The 17,387-nt window shown below is 38.8% G+C and overlaps 1 protein-coding gene across 1 annotated transcript in view; it reads left to right on the forward strand.

The window, feature by feature from the left end:
* The window catches only part of LOC133537964 (gap junction alpha-8 protein-like), a 135,117-nt gene that overhangs the window by 87,606 nt on the left and 30,124 nt on the right, over positions 1-17,387 (forward strand). The window contains exon 2 of the mRNA XM_061879157.1: positions 13,910-14,001. The gene's annotated coding sequence lies outside the window, so the exon portion shown is untranslated. The remainder of the gene's footprint in view (positions 1-13,909; positions 14,002-17,387) is intronic.

Below are 17,387 nucleotides of genomic sequence, written 5' to 3' on the forward strand. Positions count from 1 at the left end.
TAGCAGCCGCATTTCGTACCAACTGTAATCTTTTAATGCTAGACATGGGGAGACCCGAAATTAATACGTTACAGTAATCAAGACGCGACGTAACAAACGCATGGATAATGATCTCAGCGTCTTTAGTGGACAAAATGGAGCGAATTTTAGCGATATTACAGAGATGGAAGAAGGCCGTTTTAGTAACGCTTTTAATGTGTGACTCAAAGGAGAGAGTTGGGTCGAAGATAATACCCAGATTCTTTACCGAGTCGCCTTGTTTAATTGTTTGGTTGTCAAATGTTAAAGTTGTATTATTAAATAGAGGTCAGTGTCTAGCAGGACCGATAATCACCATTTCCGTTTTTTGGGCGTTGAGTTGCAAAAAGTTAGCGGACATCCATTGTTTAATTTCATTCAGACACGCTTCCAACTGACTACAATCCGGCGTGTTGGTCAGCTTTAGGGACATGTAGAGTTGGGTGTCATCAGCATAACAGTGAAAGCTAACACCGTATTTGCATATGATGTCACCTAGCGGCAGCATGTAGATGCTGAAGAGTGCAGGGCCAAGGACCGAACCCTGGGGAACTCCACACGTTACCTTAACATAGTCCGAGGTCACATTGTTATGGGTGACGCACTGCATCCTGTCGATAAGATAAGAGTTAAACCAAGACAGGGCTAAGTCCGACATACCAATTCGTGTTTTGATATGTTCTAATAAAATAATATGATCGACGGTATGGAAAGTAGCGCTAAGAATCGAGGAGCAACAACATTGATGACGCATGAGAATCCAATGTTAGCCAATAGATCATTAGTCAATTTTGCGAGGGCTGTCTCCGTGGAGTGATTTGCCCTGAAACCGGATTGAAGGGTTTCACATAGATTGTTAGACGCTAAGTGTTCATTTAGCTTCTCTGCAACAATTTTTTCGAGGATTTTCGAAATAAAGGGAAGGTGAGACACCGGTCGGTAGTTTACCATGAGGTCAGGATCGAGGTTAGGTCTTTTAAGGAGAGGATGAATAACCACTTTTTTGAATGCTAGGCGAACAGTGCCAGAGGAATGTGATAAATTAATAATATTTAGCACTGATGGACCTAATAATACAAAGAGCTCCTTGATAAGTTTCCCAGGAAGTGGATCAAGTAAACATGTTGTTTGTTTGACACGTTGTAACAATTCTTCTAATGCTATTTCCTCAAAACAAGAGAAACTATTTTGGAGGGCAGTATCCGCTGTATATACAGTCGTATCTGTGTTAATAGAACCCAATTGTTGCTGGGACGCATTGTCTTTAATCTCCTTTCTAATAACTTCAATTTTCCTATTAAAGAAATTCATAAAGTTATAGTTTAGATCGATTAATAGTTTGGCGTTGCTTGCGTTGGCAGTCCAGTTTGTTCCATAGTTTTACTCCGCATACAGACACACAAAAAGGTTTATGAGTGGTTTGAGCTCTCGGCAATAAGAAATATTCAAAGCCTCTCAAGTTATGTGCCTGCACTCTTATAAAAAAAACATTGTAGATTAATTGACAATGATTTATTAAATGTGTTATATAAGATTATTATTAAATTTAACAAAATCATCGAATTTGAGCAACTTTGATTGCATAAACAGATTATGAGTATGTTTAAAAAAAAAACAACGTTGTGAATGATCCGCACAGCTCTTTTCTGTAATATGATCAGAAGATTAATTGTGTTGTAAGTATTCCCCCATACTTCAATACAGTATGTAAGGTAGGTTTTCATTCTGGATGTCTCTGTCAATTGCTGCATTCATCTTAGTCTAGTCAGGGAGGTGACCAAGAACCCGATGGTCACTCTGTCAGAGCTACAGCATTGATTGATTGATTGATTGATACTTTTATTAGTAGATTGCACAGTACAGTACATATTCCGTACAATTGACCACTAAATGGTAACACCCGAATAAGTTTTTCAATTTGTTTAAGTCGGGGTCCACGTTAATCAATTCATGGTACAAATATATACTATCAACATAATACAGTCATCACACAAGTTAATCATCATAGTATGTACATTGAATTATTTACATTATTTACAATCCGGGGGGTGGGATGAGGAGCCTCGGTTGATATCAGAACTTCAGTCATCAACAATTGCATCAACAGAGAAATGTGGACATTGAAACAGTGTAGGTCTTATTTAGTAGGATATGTACAGCCAGCAGAGAACATAGTGAGTTCACATAGCATAAGAACAAGTATATACATTAGAAGTACATTTGAGTTGTTTATAATCCGGGGAGATGGGATGTGAATGGAGGAGGGTATTAGTAAAGTGTTGAAGTTGCCTGGAGGTGTTGTTTTAGAGCGGTTTTGAAGGAATATAGAGTTGCACTCACTTTTATACCTGTTGGGAGTGCATTCCACATTGATGTGGCATAGAAAGAGAATGAGTTAAGACCTTTGTTAGATCGAAATCTGGGTTTAACGTGGTTTGTGGAGCTCCCCCTGGTGTTGTGGTTATGGCGGTCATTTACGTTAAGGAAGTAATTTGACATGTACTTCGGGATCAAGGAGCATTCCTCTGTGGAGACAGGAGAACCTTCCAGAAGGACAACTATCTCTGCAACAAACCACCAATCAGACCTGTTTGGTGGAATGGCCATTTCTTTGTAAAAATAAAAGTTTGGCAAAATGCACCTGAAAGACCCTCAGACTATTAGAAACAACATTCTCTGGTCTGATTAGACAAAGATTGAACTCTTTGGCGTGAATACCAGGTATCATGTTTAGAGGAAACCAGGCAAAGCTCATCACTAGGCCAATGCCATCCCTCCAGTGAAGCACGGTGGTGTGGTGGCAGGATCCTTCTGTGGGGATGTTGTTCAGTGGCAGGAATTGTGAAACAGGTCAAGATAGAGAGAATGATAAATGGAGAGACATTTCCCAACCAATCTAATGGAGCTTGAAAGGTGCTGCAAAGCGGAACGAGCGAAACTAGTCAAAGACAGATGTGCCAAGCCTGTGGCATCGTATTCAAAAAGACTTGAGGCTGTAAATGTGAAACATTTAAAGGGGTCTGAATACTCTCCGCTCCCATTGTAGTGTGTGTATGCACGCTACAACAGCTTCTTCTTCCAGTTGGATGTGAATATAACTACGTTGATGAAACTTTGTTTCACTTTATGGTCATCATAATACCCTGATGTACGCAGTCTGATAGTTTATATATCAATGATGAAATCTTAACATTGCAACACATGCCAATACGGCCGGTTTAGTTTACTAAATTGCAATTTTAAATTTCCCGCGAAGTGTCTGTTTAAAACTTTGCGGAATGATGACGCTTATGTTGACGCGTGCTTGTAACGTTATTGTTGGAGCGGACATTTTATCCCAGCACTACTCATGGCTAAAAGTCGTCTGCTTTAATCGCATAATTAAACAGTATTTTGGACATCTGTGTTGCTGAATCTTTTGCAATTTGTTCAATTAATAATGGAGACTATAAAGAAGAATGCAGTTGGTGGAAAGCGGTGGATTGCAGCTGCCTTTAGCAACCAAAACACAGCCGGTGTTTCTTTGTTTGTTGTGAAGCTTGGATACGGAACAGAGCGGTCAAGCGAACATGTTTCTCTACCGAATGTCAACCGGCAGGTTTCGGTGATAAAATTGTGGTAATAAGTCGGCTCTTACCGGAGACATGAGCGGAGCTTGCGTCCTCCTGCAGCTGTCAAAGAGGCAGCTGCGACTTTCTTGGCTCCTCCATGGCTTCACTCAGAGACACTGGCGGTCACCAAACCCCTCCGACTTTCAGGTATGACTTTATAATCTCACTAAAACACTAGTAACACAATAAGCAGATAAAGGATAACATCTGAATCGCTCCCACTCCCCTTGCCTTTTTTGTTTTCCTAGTCTTTCACTCTCACTATCCCCATCCACGATTCTTTCATCCTCGCTCGAATTAATGTAGAAATTGTTATTTTCTCAGTCCGAATCGCTCTTGTTGCTGGAGGCTATGATTATAAACGATGTGAGGATGTGAGGAGCCCTACAACCCGTGACGTCACGCGCACATCGTCTGCGACTTCCTGTACAGGCAAGGCTTTTTTATGAGCGACCAAAAGTTGCGAACTTTATCGTCGATGTTCTCTACCAAATCCTTTCAGCAAAAATATGGCAATATCGCGAAATGATCAAGTATGACACATAGAATGGACCTGCTATCCCCGTTTAAATAAGAAAATCTCATTTCAGTAGGCCTTTAAGAGTTCTGTTAAGTACACAGGTTTGTGAAGCCGAAGTTTGTGTGTTTAAATGTACGATGGCTGCCCACTGCTCCTTAAGAGAGGATGGGTCAAATGTAGAGACTACAATTTGGTGTACATACACTGTACACAGATTGACAAATCTTCTTTGCTTGGACAATGGAATGTGTCATTTGTATATTAACTGTCAAAAGAACTGAATTAATTGATCAAGGCTACATTGTGTATTTTCTTTTCAATAAGTGAAGTGAATTATATTTATATATAGTGCTTTTCTCTGGTGACTCAAAGCACTTTACATAGTGCAACCTATTATCTACTGTAAGTTACATTTAAACCAGTATGGGTGGGCACTGGGAGCAGGTGGGTACAGTGTCTTGCCCAGGGACACAAGGGCAGTGACCAGGATGGCGGAAGTGGGGATCGAACCTGCAACACTCAAGTTGCTGGCACAGCCGCTGTACCAACCAAGCCCAAAATAGTCGCATCTGTCCAGATGCTTTGAACGGCCGTTGATACCAGGTTGTTTAAAACTGCCGATATACGGGCGATCCTCTTCCGCTGTGGTCGCACTCAAGAAAACAACAATGTGAATTTATCCTCATCTCAATGGGTGTTGTCCGATATCCAGTCCAATATAATGAACTTAGTCCCGCCTAAAAGGTGTGTGAGAACCAAAGTACTTAAGTTGATCGGAGAATACGCGGAAGGCCAGATTTGACAGGGGAAGCCCACATTTAAGGTTGCTTCACCCGTGTTTTTTACAAAAAGATCTTCCTTTGATGGTCCAGTTGAATTACATTTTTATATTCACCTTTTTTTCTAACTTATCCACCATATCTTCTAACCCAGTGGTTCTCAAACTTTTTTCAGTGATGCACCCCCTGTGAAATTTTTTTTAATTCGAGTACCCCCTAATCAGAGCAAAGCATTTTTGGTTGAAAAAAAGAGATAAAGAAGTAAAATACAGCACTATGTCATCAGTTTCTGTTTTTTTCAATTGTATAACAGTGCAAAATATGGCTCATTTGTAGTGGTCTTTCTTGAACTATTTGGAAAAAAATATATAAAGCTTGCAGGACCTTCGTATTATGAGGCAGACGCACTAACCCCTCTGCCACCGTCTGCCTCACAATAAGAAGGTCCTGCAATCCTGGGTCGGGATCTTTCTGTGTGGAGTTTGCATGTTCTCCCCGTGAATGCGTGGGTTCCCTCCGGGTACTCCGGCTTCCTCCCACTTCCAAAGACATGCACCTGGGGATAGGTTGATTGGCAACACTAAATTGGCCCTAGTGTGTGAATGTGAGTGTGAATGTTGTCTGTCCATCTGTGTTGGCCCTGCGATGAGGTGGCGACTTGTCCAGGGTGTACCCCGCCTTCCGCCCGATTGTAGCTGAGATAGGCGCCAGCGACCCCAAAAGGGAATAAGCGGTAGGAAATGGATGGATGGATATAAAGCTTGTTGAAAAATAAACAAGTGATTCAATTATAAATAAAGATTTCTACACATAGAAGTAATCATCAACTTAAAGTGCCCTCTTTGGGGATTTTAATAGAGATCCATCTGGATTCATTAACATAATTCTAAACATTTCTTCACAAAAAAAGAAATCTTTAACATCAATATTTATGGAACATGTCCACAAAAAATCTAGCTGTTAACACTGAATATTGCATTGTTGCATTTCTTTTCACAGTTTATGAACTTACATTCATATTTTGTTGACGTATTATTCAATAAATATATATAAAGGATTTTTGAATTGTTGCTATTTCTAGAATATTTTTCAAAAATCTCACGTACCCCTTGGCATACCTTCAAGTACCCCCAGGGGTACGTGTACCCCCATTTGAGAACCACTGGTATGACTTATCAAGGATTTAATCATTGTGTAGTCCAGTGTTCAACAATGAAACCAAAAACTTCAGTAGTAGACAATAGCTGACATCCCCCGCCCCCACCACACACACACACACACACACACACACACACACAGGCAGTGCAGGATGCGGAAGGGGAAACCTTAAGAATAAATTAACATAGCATCCAAACACTCGAAGACTTCTCACCATTTAAAACGGCTGACTTTTGTAATCTTGACCAACAATCCATCTGTATTTACACCTGCATGCACAATAGCCGGCGACAAATATTTACTGAGTAACTAAAATTTGTGTGTACCGTAGTACTTCAGCTTACAAGCTTAATTGAATCGTCTCCCAATAAAATCAAATTAAATTAATGCAATTGGTGCTTGGCCACCCAAAACACAATTTTAACATGTAACATCCTTTTTAAAAAGAAAATAAGTTTTTTTAGATAATGAATATTGTAATAAAACAATACAATAGAATGTACTACTAACAACTAGAGTACTTTACTTATGTTGGAGCCTTTTTTTGAGTGAAGTTCTTTGTACATATTGAAGATTTCTTATTTTTAATCTCTGAGAAGATATAAAGAAGGAAGCCATCTTGTGTGCAAAAACGAGAACCCCCACCAGCATTAGAACGGCCATTTGTGGCTGCAGTTGACTTTATTTGTCAGCTTTAGGTTTAGGTCTGCTGTGTGGGTCATGGCAGACCACTAAGCATCTGGACTACGCATAACAAGAGGCTGCCATCTAACATTGGTTTCTTCTTTTGACTGCAGCCAAACAAAATTGACGTTCAAGAGCTAGTGTTCAACCTGTAATGGTTTTACGTTTGACCACAAAATGCAATACTACGGGCAAAATTGTCAAAGTTGGGACTAAGATCAATCAACAATATCATTTTATGTCCGCATACTGCAGAGGTCAGCATAAACAAGTTCTCTGAGGCCTTAGTCGCACTTTAATTAGGTTTGTTTTTCCTTGAAAACAACCATCCAACCCTCCAGCTTGTTATACAAAACAAAAAAAAAACACATATTCAACTTATTCTTGCGTTATAAATGATTTTGCTGAATATTTGCTGTATATTTAAATGTACAATCTGCAAAATCTTTAATTTAGACAAATTACCGTAAAGTTGGAGTATTTACATGCTTTTTATATTACGGTATTTGCAAAGGCATTTTACAATTTTTCATTATTTTCACAGTGAAGTAATGTGGTTTGTACTTATTATGACTATAGTAATTTAGGTTAATTACTGTTTTTTGGTTTGCAGGAATGTGCTGCATTTACTACTGTGACAAACGTTTTGATTTTAAAGTGTTTTACTGTTGCTATTTAGCTACCGCGTGCCGTAGTCATTTTTTACAGTGTATATTTTAATTATTAAATATACAGTAAAAAAAAAGGATCCTCATGATCTGTCTCTCTTCAAAGGGCCAAAAATCCCATCTCTAGTGTTCAACTGACTTGGTTATTCACAATATGTGGCAAAATAATTAGAGATGTCCGGTAATGGCTTTTTTGCCGATATCCGATATTCCGATATTGTCCAACTCTTAATTACCTATTCCGTTATCAACAGATACTGATACATACAGTCGTGGAATCAACCCATTCTTATGCCTAATTTTTTTTGTGATGCCCCGCTGGATGCATTAAACAATGTAACAAGGTTTTCCAAAATAAATCAACTCAAGTTATGGAAAAAATGCCAACCTGGCACTGCCATATTTATTACTGAAGTCACAAAGTGCATTATTTTTTTAACATACCTCAAAACAGCAGCTTGGAATTTGGGACATGCTCTCCCTTAGAGCAGTGTTTTTCAACCTTTCTTGAGCCAAAGCACATTTTTTGCGTTGGAAAAATCCGGAGGCACACCACCAGCAGAAATCTCTAAAAAACGAAAGTCAGTTGACAGTAAAAAGTCGTTGTCGCAATTGTTGGATATGACTTTAAAGCATAACCAAGCATGCATCACTACAGCTCTTGTCTCAAAGTAGGTGTACTGTCACCTGTCACATCACACTCTGACTTATTTGGACTTTTTTGCTCTTTTCATGTGTGTAGTGTTTTACTTCTTGTCTTGCGCTCCTATTTTTTGGGCATTTTCCAGCAAGCAGTTTCATGTCTTCCTTTGAGCGATATTTCCCGCATCTACTTTGTTTTAGCAATCAAGAATATTTCAGTTGTTTTTACCCTGTGATGAGGTGGTGACTTGTCCAGGGTGTACACCGCCTTCCGCCTGATTGTAGCTGAGATGGGCTCCAGTGACCCTGAAGGGAATAAGCGGTAGGAAATGGATGGATTATCCTTCTTTGTGGGGACATTGTTGAGTGTCATATACGGATGTACTTTGTGGACGCCGTCTTTGCTCCGCAGTAAGTCTTTGCTGTCGTCCAGCATTCTGGTTTTGTTTGCTTTGTAGTTCAGTTTCAGTTTGGTTCCTAAGCTTCAATGCCTTTTCTTAGAGGCACTCACTTTTTTGTTTATTTTTTTGTTTAAGCATTAAATACCCGTTTTACCTTCACACTGCCTCCCGCTGTTTCCAACATCTACAAAGCAATTAGCTACAGGCTGGCACCTACTGATATGGAAGAGTATTACACGGTTACTCTAGACACCACCAACACATCATTTGCAGACTACAATTACTGGTTTGCAAAAAACATTTTTTACCCCAAATAGGTGAAATTAGATCATCTCCTAGGGCACACCAGATCGTATCTCACGGCACAGTGGTTGAAAAACACTGCCTTAGAGAACATAAGAAGGTTGGGGTGGGGGGTAGGGGTGTATAATGTAGCAATCCTGGAAGAATTAGACCTGCAAGGGTTTCTGGGTATTTGTTCTGTTGTGTTTATGTAGTTACGGTGTGGATGTTCTCCCGAAATGTGTGTATGTCATTCTTGTTTGGTGTGGGTTCACAGTGTGGCGCATATTTGTAACAGTGTTAACGTTTTTTATATGGCCACCCTCAATGTGACCTGTATGGCTGTTGACCAAGTATGTGTTGCATTCACTTGTGTGTGTGAAAAGCTGAAGATATTATGTGACTGGGTCGACACGCAAAGGCAGTGCTTTTAAGGTTTATTGGCGCCATGTACTTCTCCCTACGTTCGTTTTAAAAAGTCATACATTTTACTTTTTGAGACCGATACCGATAATTTTGAAACCGATAATTTCCGATATTAAGTTTTAAAGCATTTATCGGCCGATAACATCGGCAGTCCGATATTCTAAGACATCCCTAAAAATAACCATTGATTTGAACGTTTACCTTTACAAACAATTAGGCAAAAATACTTCTCCCTACGTTTGTTCATACAGCGGCGTTTTAAAAAGTCATGAATTTTACTTTTTGAAACTGATACTGATAATTTCCGATATTAAATTTTAAGGCATTTATCGGCCGATAATATTCTGCTGTCCGATATTATAGGAGATCCCTAAAAATAACCATTGATTTGAACATTTACCTTTACAAACATATAGGCAAAAATACTGTGTGTAATAACTGGACCCTAAACTAACAGTTAAAAATCATGTTAATGTTATGCTATCTTGAAAAAAACAGACCAGGACCGATTTTGTTGATGACATCAATTAATCCAACAAAGTAATTTGTAACCCACTACCAGGCACTTTATATGTGAGAGCAGGGGTCTTCAACATTGTCCAGGCCAAGGACCCCTAAACTGATGGAGCGCTAGAGCAGAGACCCTTACTTACAGTATATATCTTTAAAAAAAAAATGGGGTTTAATATTAAACTCGGACCTTGTTATTGTGCAATACTAAGATATTCAAAAAACAGCTATTAACGTGCCGTTAATAGCTTGCTGGCAAAGAGCTGCCGCACCAATCGCTAGCTAGCAACTGGTGCGTTGTTTACCAGCTGACAACTACAGCGCTAATCGTTAGCTGGTAACTAGAGTGCTAATTGCTATCTATCTTAAATACTAACATGAATACGATAATATAGTGTTGTTTTTATTTTAAAAGAGCAAAGTAGAGTGAATAGTGCACAGGTGTCTAATTCAAGGCCCGGGGTCCAGATGTGGCCCACCAGTTCATTTTATTTGGCCCTCGAAAGCCTTGAACTAATATGTATCAATAAAGTACTGTTACTTTTCTTACTAAATGTATTCTTTCTTTCTACTAGTAGAAGCATTTAAGTCTCACCTTAAAACTCATCTGTATACTCTAGCCTTTAAATAGACCTCCTTTTTAGACCAGTTGATCTGCCGCTTCTTTTCTTTCTCCTATGTCCCCCCCTCCCTTGTGGAGGGGGTCCGGTCCGATGACCATGGATGAAGTACTGGCTGTCCAGAGTCGAGACCCAGGATGGACCGCTCGCCTGTATCGGTTGGGGACATCTCTACGCTGCTGATCCGCCTCCGCTTGAGATGGTTTCCTGTGGACGGGACTCTCGCTGCTGTCTTGGATCCGCTTTGAACTGAACTCTCGCGGCTGTGTTGGAGCCACTATGGATTGAACTTTCACAGTATCATGTTAGACCCGCTCGACATCCATTGCTTTCGGTCCCCTAGAGGGGGGGGGGGTTGCCCACATCTGAGGTCCTCTCCAAGGTTTCTCATAGTCAGCATTGTCACTGGCGTCCCACTGGATGTGAATTCTCCCTGCCCACTGGGTGTGAGTTTTCCTTGCCCTTTTGTGGGTTCTTCCGAGGATGTTGTAGTCGTAATGATTTGTGCAGTCCTTTGAGACATTTGTGATTTGGGGCTATATAAATAAACATTGATTGATTGATTGACTGATACTTTGGGAGAAAAAAAAGCCCACTATATTGCCAAAAGTAATTGGCTACCCATCCAAGCATGTTGCCACTGGATTCTGGAGCAGTAGAGACACGTTCTCTGGAGTGATGAATCACGCTCTTCCATCTGACAATCTGATGGACGAGTCTAGGTTTGGAAGTTGCCAGGAGAACTGCATTGTGCCGAGTGTGAAATTTGGTGGAGGAGGAATTATGGTGTGAGGCCCTTTCGTTCCAGTGAAAGGAACTTTGAATGCTCCAGGATACCCCAAAAAATTTGGACAATTCCATGCTCCCAATCGTGTGGGAAGAGTTTAGAGCAGGCCCCTTCCTTTTCCAACATGACTGTGCACCAGTGCACAAAGCAAGGTCCATAAAGACATGGATGACAGAGTCTGGTGTGGATGAAATTGACTGGCCTGCACAGAGTCCTAACCTGAACCCGATAGAACACCTTCGGGATGAATTAGAACGGAGACTGAGAGCCAGGCCTTCTCAACCAACATTAGTGTGTGACCTCACCAATGAGCTTTTGAAAGAATGGTGGAAAATTTCTATAAACACACTCCCCAACCTTGTGGACAATCTTCCCGGAAGAGTTGAAGCTGTAATAGCTGCAAAAGGTGGATCATATGTGAGTCAGGGCAGGTGGCCAAATACTTTTGGCAATATAGTGTATATATACTCCATGTAATCGCAAATTATTTTAACTTAAATATTGCCTAATTATGCAAAAATATATTATCAAACTTTCAAACTATTTTTTAAATAGAAATAAATACTACTAATGATTTCAAAGCAAGTTACCCATCAAATTGTGCAATGTAAAAGAAGCAATAAGTTTCATGGTAAAATTGTGAAATTTACTGTGGTTTTTACAGCATTTTTCTCAAAATGAAATAAACAGTACTGGTTTTACTGTAATAAACCGTGATGCCGTTTTGGCATTTACAGTAATACAACGAAAAATTTACGGTAAAAAAAACAAAAAACAAACTGGCAGCTCAGGTGACAAAATTTTACTGTAATTTTTTTTTATTTTTTTAATTTATAGTAAAAAACAAATGTACATTTGACAGTCAAATTCTGGCAACTGAGCTGAACACCTCCCCTCCCACCACCCGAAAAAGAACCAGCAGTACTGTTTTTCCATTTACAGTAATATAAATTAAATTTTGAAGTGAAATTATTGCAACTTGTATTTTTTTTTTCCGGCAATCTTCACATAAAACAAAGAACAACAACAAGAAAAGAAAAAAAACCACTCATTTGAGCAATGATTGAGCCGAAAGGGGGCTTCACGGTGGAAGAGGGGTTAGTGCGTCTGCCTCACAATACGAAGGTCCTGCAGTCCTGGGTTCAAATCCAGGCTCGGGATCTTTCTGTGTGGAGTTTGCATGTTCTCCCCGTGAATGCGTGGGTTCCCTCCGGGTACTCCGGCTTCCTCCCACTTCCAAAGACATGCACCTGGGGATAGGTTGATTGGCAACACTAAATTGGCCCTAGTGTGTGAATGTGAGTGTGAATGTTGTCTGTCTATCTGTGTTGGCCCTGCGATGAGGTGGCGACTTGTCCAGGGTGTACCCTGCCTTCCGCCCGATTGTAGCTGAGATAGGCGCCAGCGCCCCCCGCGACTCCGAAAGGGAATAAGCGGTAGAAATGGATGGATGGATGAGCCGAAAGGGTGTAGGTTGAAGCAACGCTTATGTAAACCTACCCCATCACAACAAGAACAAGGTTCAAAATATATAAAATCTAAAACATGCTTCACTTATATTACTTTTTTTTTAAACAATATATAAGCAACATATATGTAGCACACGTCTCATATACACAGTTTAACATTTAAATCAAACATATACATTTGTACATGTGTATATATATATATATATATATATATATATATATATATATACACAATTTATTTAAATTCCATATAAAGTGGTAATATATACATTTTAATATAACCTATATGTATAATTATGAAATCATAAATTGTATTTATATACATATATATTATTGTCTTTCTAAAACAATGTTTGCTCTTCCTTCTTATATTTACTAATGATAAATGATTTAAAAAGCTTTTTAAACTGGTTTATGTTGGTGCTGTGTTTTATTTCATCCTTTAAACAGTTCCATATTTTAACCCCTGCTATTGTTATACTCATTCGTTTCTGCGTTGTTCTACAATATTGGATCTTAAAAAGTAGTTCTCCTCTTAAATTATAATTCCCTTCTCTTTGTAAAAATCTTCTCTGTAACCCTGTTGGAAGTAAATCTTTACTTGCTTTATAAATCATTTGGGCAGTCTTGAGTTGGATGAGATCTGGTAGTTTTAAATCAAATGTTTTTATAAATAAAAACAGGGGTCCTGTGTTATGGATCAGTCTGATGGCCCTTTTTTGCATTATGAATGGTGGTTGGATGTTCGTCCTATATGTATTTCCCCAAACTTCTAGACAGTAACTCAAATATGGTAAAACAAGTGTACAATAAAGAGTACACTTACCATATATGTTTTTACATTTTAGTTTAAAAAAAACAACTCATAAAGTTAATTTTAAAAATTGTGTAATAATAGTAGTCCCTGTTAGACGCGGCCCTTGATGTGGCCCTCAGTGAAAACAACGTAGACACTTCTGGAGTAGGGTGTCCATATCAAGGGCTTTTTATAAACAATATCAAAGTGTGTTAGCTCAATGTTAATGTGTATTTAAAAAATAATATATATGAATAACCTAATCAACTAAATACATCACTACCCCCCTGCAGACCTCCGTGTTAGAGCGATGTTCTTGTCTTCATCAATTCACACTTAAATTTGAATAGTATGACAATTTGACTTCCTATTTTCCTACTCTCTTCAAAAGTTAGTTACATTTCACACCTGCAGGGGGAAGCAGAGCTGCCATTGGTCAGCCATCATTCATTTTGCAAACGACTTGATCCCCTGCAGGGTCACGGAGGGCTGCCAATATTCGCTGAGAAATAATAAAAATGTAATGTTTGTGTTAAAGGCTCCACACACTGTGACAGGAAAGAACGGGCCTTGTGCTCACAGAGGAAACGACAGGTCAGCACAGAGGAATGTTCTGACTGCAAAAGGCAGGTGAGAACGTTTCTGCTACGGCAATCACATGCCTCTATCTTGACATCTCACCCAACCCCCTCCTTACCGTCCTCGAAATAACAAAACTAAACAAGAGCTTCCAAACAGATGAGTTGTGCAAAAAAAAAAAAAAAAAGTGCGCAAAGCGAAAGAGAGAGCTTTGTTCGAAAGACCACAATGACGAACAGGACTTATGTTTTCATGCTAAACAAACAAGCGTCTTTTTTGTCTTAGCACTGAGGTCTTAGTGTTGCGCCTATGTCACCGGGCTCAGCGTTGCCCCCCAGGTCACGGCTGATAGCATCTCCTAAATCTCACAGTGAAAGACTCCTTTCTGTGCCGCGTAAAAAGGCTGAACATGATGATCTCGTAACATTTTGGACTCCGCCAGCTGTGATGAAAAGGCTAAATGGGTATTGCAGCGTCACGGTATATCATGAGCACGTGAACATATTCAGGTAGGAAATTTGAACGGTTTGACTTAGATTTAGACTTAGACAAACTTTAAGGCGTAAAGTTGTGCGATATAAAACTGTGGTTCTCAAAAAGAACCACCTGCAATGATATCAAGTACAGGCACGTATTTAGTCGATACTACTATGATTAGTAGGGGTGTGGGAAAAATCGATTCGAATACATTGTGCGATTCAGAATCGATTCTTTTTTTTTTTTTTTTTAATCGATTTTTTTATTTTTATTTTTTTATCAATCCAGCAAACCACTACACAGCAATACCATAACAATGCAATCCAATTCCAAAACCAAACCTGACCCAGCAACACTCAGAACTGCAATAAACAGAGCAATTGAAAGGAGACACAAACACGACACAGAACAAACCAAAAGTAGGGAAACAAAAATAAATATCAACAACAGTATCAATATTAGTTATGATTTCAGCATAGAAGTGATTAAAAATCCCTCTTTGACATTATAATTACACATTTATAAAAAATAATAAAAAAGAACAATAGTGTCACAGTGTCTTACACTTGCATCACATCTCATAAGCTTGACAACACACTGTGTCCAATATTTTCACAAAGATAAAATAAGTCATATTTTTGGTTCCATTAATAAATGATAAATGGGTTGTACTTGTATAGCGCTTTTCTACCTTCAAGGTACTCAAAGCGCTTTGACACTACTTCCACATTTACCCATTCACACACTGATGGAGGGAGCTGCCATGCAAGGCGCTAACCAGCACCAATCAGGAGCAAGGGTGAAGTGTCTTGCTCAGGACACAACGGATGTGACGAGGTTGGTACTAGGTGGGGATTGAACCAGGGACCCTCGAGTTGCGCAGAGCCACTCAGCCACTGCGCCACGCCGTTGGAATGTTTACTCTAATAACACAAAGCTGCCATGCAGGCTGTTTCTTTCTTTAAAAAAAAAAAAAAAAAAAAAAAGTGAATCAAAATCAATTAGGAATTATTGACCAATTCAAAGCTCCAATTACGTCACATTAAATATTCCACTTTGAGGTATTTTTTGGGGCAAATGTTGGATATTTTGTGTTTGCCATATAAAAAACTGAGCTTTTTTTTTTTTTAAAGCCTGGCCTAAAACAGGGGTCACCAACACCCGTAAGGACCAGATGAGTCGCCCGCTGGCCTGTTCTAAAAATAGCTCAAATAGCAGCACTTACCAGTGAGCTGCCTCTATTTTTTTTATTTGCTAGCAAGCTGGTCTCGCTTTGCTCGACATTTTTAATTCTAAGAGAGACAAACTCAAATAGAATTTGAAAATCCAAGAAAATATTTTAAAGACTTGGTCCTCACTTGTTTAAATAAATTCATTTAATTGTTTTACTTTGCTTCTTATAACTTTCAGAAAGACAATTTTAGAGAAAAAATACAACCTTAAAAATGATTTTAGGATTTTTAAACACATATACCTTGCTACCTTATAAATTTTTTCCTCTTCTTTCCTGAAAATTTAAATCAATGTTCAAGTAATCTTTTTTATTAATAGTTTAAACAAATTTACATTATTGCAATCAGTTGATAAAACATTGTCCTTTACAATTTTTTTTTAAATCTACTACTCTGCTAGCATGTCAGCAGACTGGGGTAGATCCTGCTGAAATCCTATGTATTGAATGAATACAGAATCGTTTTGAGTCGGAAAAATATCGTTTTTGAATCGAGAATCGCGTTGAATCGAAAAAAATCGATATATTATCGAATCGCGACCCCAAGAATCGATATTGAATCGAATCGTGGGACACCCAAAGATTCGCATCCCTAATGATTACCATGAATTGATTAACGTGGACCCCGACTTGAGCAAGTTCAAAAACTTGTTACCATTTAGTGGTCAATTGTACGGAATATGTACTGTACTTTGCAATCTACTAATAAAAGTTTCAATCAAAATTCAATCAATCAAACATGAATATTTTTGGCATCACAACATCTTCTTTCATTTTTTTAAATTTACGTTATGTTTATAAACTCCGGAAATATGTCCCTGGACACATGAGGACTTTGAATATGACCAATGTATGATCCTGTAACTAATTGGTATCAGATTAATACCCAAATTTGTGGTATCATCCAAAACTAATGTAAAGTATCAAACAACATTTGAACAGAAGTGTAGATAAAACATGTTACAAGAAAAAGTAAGCAGATATTAACAGTAAATGAAAAAGTAGATTAATAAATAATTTTCTACCACTTGTCCTTAATGGAATGGAAAATGACACAATACTGCATTGTCAGCAGCTAAATTACGAACCTTTGTTTGCTTACTTACTACTAAAAGATAAGTTGTCTTGTATGTTCACTATTTTATTTAAACTTGCAATAAGAAACATGTTTAATGTACTGTAGGATTTTTTTCTTAAAGGCCAACAGAAATGAGATTTTCTTATTTAAATGGGGATAGCAGGTCCATTCTATGTCTCATACTTGATCATTTCGCGATATTGCCATATTTTTGCTGAAAGGATTTAGTAGAGAACATCGACGATAAAGTTCGTAACTTTTGGTCGCTAATAAAAAAGCCTTGCCTGTACCGGAAGTAGCAGACGATGTGCGCGTGACGTCACAGGTTGTAGAGCTCCTCACATCCTCACATTGTTTACAATCATAGCCACCAGCAGCTAGAGCGATTCGGACCGAGAAAGGGAAGATTTCCCCATTAATTTGAGCGAGGATGAAAGATTCGTGGATAGTGAGAGTGAAGGACTAGAAAAAAAAGGCGGGGGCAGTGGGAGCGATTCAGATGTTATTAGACACATATACTAGAATAATTCTGGAAAATCCTCTACCTGCTTATTGTGTTACTAGTGTTTTAGTGAGATTATATGGTACCTGAAAGTCGGAGGGGTGTGGCCATGGGTGTGGTGACCGCCAGTGTCTTCGGTGGGAGGAGGT

This window comes from Nerophis ophidion, linkage group LG19 (genome assembly GCF_033978795.1).
Source record: "Nerophis ophidion isolate RoL-2023_Sa linkage group LG19, RoL_Noph_v1.0, whole genome shotgun sequence".
In the NCBI taxonomy this organism is placed as follows: domain Eukaryota; kingdom Metazoa; phylum Chordata; class Actinopteri; order Syngnathiformes; family Syngnathidae; genus Nerophis; species Nerophis ophidion.